This window comes from Lepidochelys kempii, chromosome 4, assembly GCF_965140265.1.
Source record: "Lepidochelys kempii isolate rLepKem1 chromosome 4, rLepKem1.hap2, whole genome shotgun sequence".
Taxonomy (NCBI): Eukaryota; Metazoa; Chordata; order Testudines; family Cheloniidae; genus Lepidochelys; species Lepidochelys kempii.
Genome location: NC_133259.1, coordinates 7,980,616 through 7,991,557, shown reverse-complemented (window position 1 = coordinate 7,991,557; position 10,942 = coordinate 7,980,616).

Sequence of the window (10,942 nt, the reverse complement as noted above, 5' to 3'; positions counted from 1 at the left end):
CAGAAGAACTATCATTTGAGTATTTAGCTTGGACTTTCAGCTGGACCTTTTGTTACCTTGGAAGGAGAGTGTACCTTGTGACTTGGTTTGAGCCACAGAAGACCCAGCCAGAGGCAAACAGCCTTCAGGAGGTGCTGGAGACAAGGGCCCCTGAGACAAGGGTGCTACGGGTGGTGAGTATGCTAACTTAGAGTACCTTAATATAGGGCCCAATTCTCAACTGGTGTAAAATATCATTGCTCATCTGAAGTCAGCAGAGCCCTGAGAATTTATACTGGATGAGGATCTGGCCCTAAGTAGCTAAATGGGCTGTAAGCATTTTGAAAATCCATTATTTAGGTGCCTAAATGGGAGCTGCTGGTCATAATCTCTTTTGAAAAATCTGGCCTGGAGTCTTAGCCAGTCTCTTCTTCTCCCAGGCAATCTAACAACATTGTGTTGGATTTGGCTTCAAAATGAATAGAGGTTTTTTTTTGTTTGTTTTTTTTTTTTCTTCAAAATCACCTGTGTGATTCGGGGAGCACAAGCTCATTGGCTTTTGAATAAGACACGGGGATCTGAGTGACATAGGTACTTCTGAAAATCCAACTCTAGTGGGTTATAGATAAAAAGACCCTTGCATTGACTTCCATGGAAGAAGAATCTTTTAGCATCATGTGGATAAAGACGCGTCTGTGATATTGGATATAAGCACTTTTTTATGGGAACTAGAGAGATGAAAAAATATATAGATCAAAGATCTCTGGGGTAGGGGCCATCTTTTGTTGTGTGTACAATGGTGCCCTGATTGGAGCTCTGTGCTATTGTAATATAAATAAGCAATAATAACATCTGCCCCTTTATCATAACTTAGACCCCAATCCTGTTTGCATTTATGCCCATGCCTGACGTCACATACACGCATAGCTGAGATAGTACCAGGATCAGGGCTGTACATAAGGGTCTGTATGAGCTGGTCCTTAATTCTGATAGCTACTCATGAATTGTAAGTAATATCTGTTCTCAGAGGTGGCAATTTCTTGACTGCCTTGATTATGGAATGTTGGTAGCATGCGGTAGAATGGCATTCCTTGTTTGTTCGCCTTTTTTTTCCCCTTCACATTGAGTCTGTGTGAATTGAACAGCCATGATGACAGAGAGCTATTTCCCCCCCCCTTATATATTTACTTATCTGTGATGTTAAGTGTTGTGATAAAAGTTTGGGTGGCTTCTACTTAAAACCATAAATAAAAAAACCTTTGAAATACAGAGTTCAGGCAGAGTTTCTCTCTCTCTCCCCCCTCCCCCTTTCTGTTTGGTCTCTTAGGCTAATAAGCTCTTGCTGGGGCAGGGACTCTCTCTTACTGTGTGTTTGTACAGCAGGTAGCATGACGGGGCCGTGATTTGATGCGTCCTCAAAGCTCTGTGGTAATGCACACAATCAGTGAAAACTTGTGCTGCTGTTTACCTGCAGGGACCTGTCTACAGTTTAGACTGGCATTTCTGTGCTGCTCAGGGGTTTGCTCCAACTGTTCTCCTCCCCTCCCTCATAGTTCCTTCATCTGTTTCATTCCTTATCTGCTCCTCTCATCCCCTGTACTGTCCCCCTCATCCCCTTTCCCTTCAGTGTCCCCTCTCCCTTCCCTTTTCTTTCCATTTAGCTGGTTCCCTCCTAACTAACCCCACTTTTTTTTTTTAAAGGGGGGGGTGGAGACTAACCTGCTGTTTGCTGCCATCACATTTTCACTTTGCCCCTTCCCCTGCCCTGTGTCTCATACAAACTAAATGGAAGCATTTTGGAACCCCTTCTTGGTTGACCCTTAAGCATTACCACAACAAACACGATCAAAAATAAGTACCCGTTCTGTAGATCAACACTGAAGTCTGGTCTGCAGAGCTAATAATCCAGCATCTCTCATCAATAACTAACAAGAATTGTATTTATTAGGTGCTGATGGGCTCCGTCTCATACAAGACACACAAGTTAACCCAGTTCATGCTTTTTAGAACCCAGTTCCTTAACAAACCCAGCATAACTCCATCTGGGGTACTGTGTCCAGTTCTGGGCCCCACACTACAAGAAGGATGTGGAAAAATTGGAAAGCGTCCAGCAGAGGGCAACAAAAATGATTAGGGGACTAAACACATGACTTATGAGGAGAGACTGAGGGAACTGGGATTGTTTAGTCTGCGGAAGAGAAGAATGAGGGGGGATTTGATAGCTGCTTTCAACTACCTGAAAGGGGGTTCCAAAGAGGATGGATCTAGACTGTTCTCAGTGCTAGCAGATGACAGAACGAGGAGTAACGGTCTCAAGTTGCAGTGGGGGAGATATTAGGAAAAACTTTTTCACTAGGAGAGTGGTGAAGCACTGGAATGGGTTACCTAGGGAGGTGGTGGAATCTCCTTCCTTAGAGGTTTTTAAGGTCAGGCTTGACAAAGCCCTGGCTGGGATGATTTAGTTGGGGGATTGGCCCTGCTTTGAGCAGGGGGTTGGACTAGATGACCTCTTGAGGTCCCTTCCAACCCTGATATTATATAAAAGGCTTCTCTTAGCGGGGGCATTTAGCTACCAGCCATCTTGCTAGTCTCTAAACGAAGAATTTCACTTCTCTACATTCTTCCTGGTTTCATAATCTGTGGTGGTACCATATACAATATTTATGAGCTTTATGGTGCCACAGTCCTTAAAGGGGCCAGATTTTTCACAATGGCTCAGGCCCTTCTCCCCCCCACCCCCCCAGCAGCTCCCATTATGATCCTTATGGCCACACTTTGAGAAAAGCCATGGACTTTTGATGGGAGCTAGGAACAACACAAAGGTGTGTCGTTTTTGTTTTTTTTAAATCTCACCCGTTATTGGGCCTGATTTGCACTTCCAGTGGGATGCGAAGGGACCTTAGAGTAAGTGTTAAAGGGCCTTGAAGCGAGTGTGAATTGCAGGTACATCTCCATTTAAGTCCCCTTCATACTGCCCTAGCCTAAATGAGAATTAGGCCCAGTAACTCCCAGGGGACTCATCAGGAGGCTAACTACTACATACCTTCCCCTGAATGCTTACCCCTGTTGGGATGGGGGTGAGGTAACTAACCATGCACAATTCCCAAAGCTGGGTCTGCAGCAATCACTCTCCTCCATCTGGCTTCCAAGGAGCCAGCTCTGTCCTTCAGGCATGGAGTCAAGGGCTGCAGAAAGTGTTGACTATCTGGTCTGTAATTAAAAGAAAGGTACTTACAATAACCTCTCCATATCCTTTATGCTCTCCCCCAGGATCATTTAACTGACTAATTTGGACAGCCTAGACAACAAATGACGACTTGGTCTCCTCTTTCTACAACTCTGTAAACATAATCCCCGATTGATTGGCCTCTAATACATCAGACCTAAATGAAAAATTAATTAGATTGGCTACAACCCTGAAGTGAGCACTTTACCACTTTGTTGTTTTGTCCATTTGATCCTTTCTCCTTTGATTTATGGGCAAAGGAGAGAAAGCGGGGGAGGGGAGAAGGAGGAGGTTAGTACTAGATGTCATCTGAAGTCCATATGCCAGTTTTCATGACAGCAGAACCCGTTCTCCAGTAAGCAAAGGAATAAAAGTAGCAGTAACCATCTCCCAGGACTGCTTTGAGTGGTCACTGCACTGTTAAGACAGGAACATGTAGACAGATGAGCTTTTTTCCCCTCTTGTCTTCCTCTAAACCCAAGTGTTAAATAAGGTCATTTAGGTGCCGCTAAGATCCTCAGCCACCACCTAAATTCCCGAGGCACCTCGGGTTATACTGGCAAAATCCCCTATGTTTCCCCAAGTTTCCATTGGTGGGCATCACACAGCTGCATAAGTCCTTATGCCACTGAGCTACTTGGCGCCCTAGCTCAAGCTTAAACCCCAGCAGGATTCAAAGACTAGGCATTCCCCTCACTGATCTGTGACACCTAAGTCCCGACATGGATCTAGCCCTTCACCTTTGTCTCTTTCCTTTCCCACCCTTTGTCTAGTCTATTGAGATTAAAGACTGTACAAGGCAGGGGTTGTCTCTTATTACATGTTTGTACAATGCCTGGTATCATGGAGCCCATAACCACTACTGTAATACCAGTAATGGAACCAAATTATAAATCAGATTATGATCTGGGACACACAGCCAATTTTTTCAAGTGGCCTATAATCTAGGGTACACGACTTGCTGCGCACAATTGCCCACACGTGTACATGCAAACTGGTATTTGTATGAATAAATGTGGCAAAGTGTTCCATTACCGTATTGGCTCGCATAAATGGGGTAATTCCATGCCCTTTCTTGCACAAGCAAAACCTATGCATGGAAAACTAGAGGATGGCCTGCAACTGGCTGGATATTTGTTCAACACATTAACCTAGGTAGTCGAGAGGGGCCAGATAGTGGGCTTGAGGATTGCAGTGTGCTTAGTAGATCCTGAGGTTGTGGTGTAATTGAGCAGTTCCATGTTGCCTTATTCACATGAGTAGCTCAATTTAGTTGAGTGGGGTTACTAAAATAAGTAAAGTGATGAGGATGCAGCCCCTTGTGGGGATATATGACCGCATGTTCTGAATGTCAGAATAGTCATAATGCCCCATAGCCTTGGCGTAGCTTAAAAAAATGACATGGTTTCTCTGGATTGTGTACAGGTCACAAACAGCACCCTTTACTAGAGCAGTGGTCAGATCCTTCCAGTCTAACTCCTGGCGACTCCCACTGTTCCTTCCAGCAGAGTGCTGTGGCTTGGGATTTGTTCTTGGAAATGTAGAGAGACAAGGAAGGAGATGGATTTCAACCTGTCTTCCAATGTGCCCTGTGCCGGGCAACTCCTCATGTGCGATCAATTGTCTTCAGCTGGCAGGATGCTAGCAACTCGAACACACATGTGGTAGGACAGAATTGCTCTGACAAGAGAGGACCTCAAAAGCCAGCAGTACTGTGACCGCTAGTAGTTGTGATTGCTGGTGTCATGGTGTAACTCTACCTGGGGAATCAGCCAGTCTTTGACACTAATACTCGGCATTCATCTTCTAGGGGTCCGCCAGTGTGTCCATGCTGTAACGATAGCACTGGTGGGACAACGCCTCCCTGCCCTCCCAGGTTAAATCATTTAGTGCTTTGGGGCTTAGCTGTTGTAATGGAGCTAGGCATTGAAATGGTGCTAACTTTAATAGGGAAGCTTCTGTGGTGGTGATGGATACGGTAGATTTGTAAGTGTATTTAATACAGGAGAGGCCATGTGTGGACAGGGCACTGAACAGTGCCTCAAGAGACTTTCTATGCCCAGCCCTGCCACTGGCCTCCTGGGTGACCGTGGGCAATTTGCTTTTCCTCTTTGTGCCTCAGTTTCCCTACCTGGGTAATAAGGGTAATGATACTGACCTCTTGTGAAGTGCTTTGACACCTACTGGTAGTGGAAAAATCTATATAAGAGAGGGATGATGATGGAGAGCTGCTGGGTGCTTTTGAAACATTGACCAGTATGATATTGCATTATCGTTCAAAAAATCTTTTCCTTTGTTACTTGTTGAATACTCCAGCAGCCGATGTTGGTTGAGTACCAGCCAGATATGTTACGTCACCACATGATGCCTCTCATTGAGAAGAGCATCTCAAGGCCAAACAAAAATCAATGGAGTATCTTCTAGCTCCGCTGGGCATTCTATCATTCGGATCTTCCCAAAGTTAGACTACCAGCTTAAGACTCCTCACTTAGGATTAGAGACAAAGAATCTGAACTTTAAAAAGCCAGGAGCCATGGATAAACGAACAGAACATTATTAATTACAACTGGATTTTTGGAAAAGCCCAAGGCCTAGAAAAGCAGTTGATAAAAGTAGCAGAATATTATTAAAAAACAAAACAAGCTTATGACCAAAGGGGAATAATGTGCTGCTAAATCATTGAAATGAGAAACTTTTTTTATATTATCTAAGTTATTAAAAAGTGAGGCCAAAAAATCAAAATGAATCCCAAAGAGCAGTGATATGCAATTGCATGAATTTTGCATTTTTTATGTTTAAAAGTAAAACTTCAGAGACAGGTTTTAAAAATGGCATTGTTTGTAAATAGATCAGAAGGCCAGTGTTCAAATTTGAACAAAGCAAGGTTGCTATGAACAGCTAGACCCTGATTCAGGAAAGCACTTAAGCATATGCTTAACATTAAGCATGTATGTAAGTGCTTTTCTTAGTAAGAATGCATATGCTTTCAAGGCTTTCCAGAAGCAGAGCCCTAAAGGACAATGCACATGGGGCTGGATTCTGCAATTCTTACTCAGGCAAAGCTGTCTCTGACAACACTTTTCTCTCCTGTGCCCAGCCTGGCTAGTCGTTCATATTCTGGACTGAATCCCATACATGCCAGTGAGACTCCTTTGTGTGGCAAGGGTGCAGAATTTACTTTGGATATCTGTGCAGCAGATGAGCTGAATTTCACCTTCAGGCCCTAATGTTCTGGCCTGATTCTTTTTTGTGGGGGGCGGGGAACTTTTTGGGAAATTGCATGCTGCATATTTGCAGTACATTCTACACAGATGGTTTTGTCCCCCCCCCTCCCCCGCCCCCCCCCCCACTAAGTTCATCAATGGCTTTATCCTGCAAGGTGCTGAACAGAGCTGGTCAAAACCTTTTTCTAAAACTTCTTCCTATAGGGAAAAAAATGCTCATTCATTGAAACAGTTTTTCAAGTCCAGAATGGAATTCCAGATCAAAACCCGAGAGACCCACCTCCAGAATAATCAGGTGTCTGGTACCTAGGGCACCCCCTTTCAGTGGGAGAGACCCAGATTCAAGTCCCTGTTCTAAATCATGTGGCTCAAGAACTTGACCCAAGCTTTCCCACATCCTAGGTGAGCCCCCAACCACCAGTTTTTTGGCTATTCTGGAGGCTGTTGCTTGTTTCTCACAATTTTTTGAAAGGCCTTGTTTTCAGTCCGTGGCCGAACAATAACAAATTTTCAGACCTTATCATTTGGGGTGGGATCTGAGTTACTACAGAGAATTCTTTCCTGCGTATCTGGCTGGTGAATCTTGCCCACGTGCTCAGGGTTTCAGCTGATCGCCCTATTTGGGGTCGGGAAGGAATTTTCCTTCAGGGCAGATTGGCAGAGGCCCTGGGGGTTTTTCGCCTTCCCTGCAGCATGGGGCATGGCTCACTTGCTGGAGGATTCTCTGCACCTTTGAAGTTTTTAAACCATGATCTGAGGACTTCAATAGCTCAGACATAGGTGAGAGGTTTATTGCAGGAGTGGGTGGGTGAGATTCTGTGGCCTGCATTGTGCAGGAGGTCAGACTAGATGATCATAATGGTCCCTTCTGACCTCAATATCTGACAGTCTATTTTTCACAAAAAGTAATTCAGATATAGACTGTTTTCCAGCCAGGCCTGTTGCTGAGCACACTGGCCTGATCCAGCAAATCACTTAAGCGCCTGCTTAACTATAAGCAATGAGACAACTTGTGGGGTAAGATGCTGTTCAAGTGGAGTAAGGCTATCCAAATCTGGTCCTTTGTCAGTTACACAGCATGGCTCGGTGCTTGTGTAGTTTGTTTTTAAAAGTGGTGTTGGTATTCCCAATTTGTTTATGTAGAAGGCAAGGGGTGGTTCTGGGGACTTTGGGTGGGATTTTAGCTCTGGGGAAGTTTAGTGGAAATTTCCCTATTGACTTCAGTGGGAGCAGAGTTAGAGCATCACTGAACACTTGTTAGAAAATTCTAGCTTTAGCATTTTTTTGTTGGGCAATGGGAGGGGTGTGTGCACGGTGGGAGTGATTCGTGGTATAGGTATTTGTTTTTCAGCTGGTCAGAGTGTGAACCCCTCACTCGCAGCGAGACTCATTTTACTTCACAAGTTGCCCCAGCAAATGCACTTGTGGTCAAACCTGATGCTCCGTGACAGGCAGGATAGCACTGTCTGGCCTGCTGTTCATTTTACTGTTCCATTATCTGGCCTGTGGATTTGTATCTCAGGGCACCAAAGTGATATTTATCAGGATGTTGCATGGTTTTGTGAGGAACACAATTTATTGTTCTAATGCAACCTGTGAAAATTACAATAAAAAGCATGGAGGGTGGATTAACGTGTGATGACTCACGTGTGTGTGTGTGAGACAAAGATTGTATAGGAACTGAAAAGGATACCATCTGAATCCATTCCAGGCAGCGACAGACTAATGAGAGTGGATATGAACATAACCTAGTGCAGTCTCAGTACACACTTACAATTCTTCTCTTCTGGCCCTTCTCAGAGGCAGCTACTTCCCAACTCTGACTGATGTTTCTAGGGAGAAAGTCTCTGAATGCCTGCTCTGAAATAGATTACCCCTTCTTCTGAATGGAAGAGATGATTGAGACTTTCTTGGGGAAGAAACAACTGCCTTCAGGAAGAGTAGTATATTTTAGGGCTTGTCTACATGATGGGGTGCTGTGCCCTATATGTAAGGGGACTGTTGCCCCCTTACTAACATTCAGTGGGGGTGTTTTGGTTGGCTAACTCCCAGTACTAAAAGGGGGAAGGGTCTATGGGAAACCAGGACCCTGAGACGGATAGTCCCCAGGAACAGTGGGGAGAGGCCAATGCTCTAGGTCAGCCTGAATGACAGGGCGGGCAGGCTAATCAGGGAGTCAGGAGGCCAGAGAGGTCTCGTCCTCAGCATGAGCTGGATTTGCCTGGGTCTGACAGAGTGGGGCCGAGCTAAGGAGAAAGCAAGGGCCCAAGCTAAGCTTGGGAGCAGAGCTGGGCCAGATCCAGAGGGACCAGAAAAGCAGCCCAGAGAGAGCAGACCCTGTCCTGGGAGCAGAGCTGCAGCAACCAGAGGCAGAGGGGCCAAAGAAGCAGCCCAGGGAGCTGGAGGCAGAGCGGCAGCAGTGCAGAGACAGAGTGGTGCATCTGGGGAGAGCAAGGGGGACCCAGGAGAGCAAGGGGGACCCTGGGCAGCGGGCCCAGCACAGGGAGGTGCCTCAGCCAGGAGGCTCTGCAGGCCAGGCTTGGATCGTAACCCTGACAGGGCGGGGTTGACACTGGGAAGAAGGGTCCTACCCCTTAGAGCCTGAGAGCGTGTGGCCACCACCAGAGCAAGTGTCCAACCCGCAGCATCCCTGCAGCACAACCAGGGCCTGAGAAGAAGGCCTGGGACTTACAAGGAGCAGACTGTGAACTGTCCAGACATTCCAGAGACGCTGTTTGTGATGTTCCCTGCCACAGAGCGGGGTGATGTTTCCTTTAACTTTTCCCATTTTTCCTTATTCTTTTTAAAATTAATTGTGGATTAAATAACTTGCATTTGCTTTAAATTGTATGTAGTGGTCAGTGGGTCAGAGAAGTGCCCAGTGCAGAGAGAGTACCCTGGAGTGGGGACACCCTGGCTCCTGCCCTAGGTGACTGCAGCAGGGTTGGGGGTGGAGCCCCCCAGGAATCCTGGGCCCAGCCTTGTTGGGATTACGAGGACTCTGCCAGACAGGAGAATGGAAGGGGAGCCCTCAAGGGCAGGGAGGCTGCTGAGTAAAGGAAGTGGGAGCAAGGACACAGATCCTTTCGCTAGCCCACTTCACCGGGGTAGTGTAGAAGCCAGAAAAGTTTCCCACAGTAGTGGGACTATTCCCCCCTCTTACATATAGGAGTGTGATTTCTAAAGCACACTCCTGTGCTGGTCACGATTTGTCCATGTAGACCCTCCTGATGCATGTTAAGGGTGCACTGCACCAATTAGAAATCACGTCCCTGTAGAGCTACCCCAGATGAGATGTAGAGAAGCCCTCAGATTTAGCAGGCCAGATTCACGTGTGGAATAATACCAGTGATTGGATCTGGGTCTACATGAACAGGGTATAATACTTTTTGCATACCCTGTTAATACTTGCACTTTAGCTGGAATTTTCCAAGGAGCTTACGAGATTTAATGAGGGGTAAGTCATTGGAGTTAGGCACCTTCTGGATGCCTCAAACATGTAGGTGCCTAACTCCCTTAGACCACAGGGAAAATCCAAGCTTCTGGTTGTGATTGTTCTCCAGGTACCCAGGACTGAGAATACACTTCCTTCAGTGAGAGGGAGACTTATCCAGTTAAACACAGGGCATCATCTCCCTGATGCCTGCAGTCTGCTAGCCACCCAGACAATCTCTTCTGGGTAATGCCAGCCCTTATTTTGCCTTGCAGGGTAACAGTCAGTGCACCCCAGTCCCCAAGCACCTGTCATGTTTAGCCCCTTATCCACTGAACACTCCCAGTAATGCCAGGTCTGCTGTCCCCAAGGGAACAGTGTACACACCAGCTAGAATGAGTCAGCTCAGGATCAGCTCCTTGTACAATACCTCGGCACTGAGAGAGAGTTTTTATAGTAAAAAGAATGTGAGCTGCTTCTCAAAGATCAAGAGAAGAGGTGGTAAGTAACGGGAACAAAAGGGTTACATGCGAATCAGCATCAGAACATGCTTCCTTAATTTAACAGACTAACCTCCAGGTCAAATAAGTTTCTCACCCAAATGTACTTGGCAGTGTTTCAAACCTGAGGTCCCATTTTCATGAATGTAATCACATTGCCTGATTATTTCTTAGGTGAAGGATAAAGGGATGTCTTCCTTGCCTCCTATATATACTTCCCTTACCAAAGTTCATTGTCTTTACACGTTGCCAGGCTAACCCTGATTGCTTGTTTGGGTTTTTTTTTTCCTGTGTGCTCTTTACTTTGACTCCATCTGTAAAGGGGGCCTCCGTTGTGTTGGCTTACAATGCTTCATTTCCCTTTTGATGAATACACATCTTGCCTCCTGTGTGGAAGAAACCTGTTTTCTTCTTTGGTTGGTGACACACTTTAAAACATATTTTCATTATGTATACACAGCTCCTCAAATATAATCCCTCAATGATTATGAGGATCAATATGACACAAGCCCTTTCTAGAGACCTCACATGACCACCTTCAGTGAACTAGAAGGTTCAGCCCAGACTTGGGAGATACCTG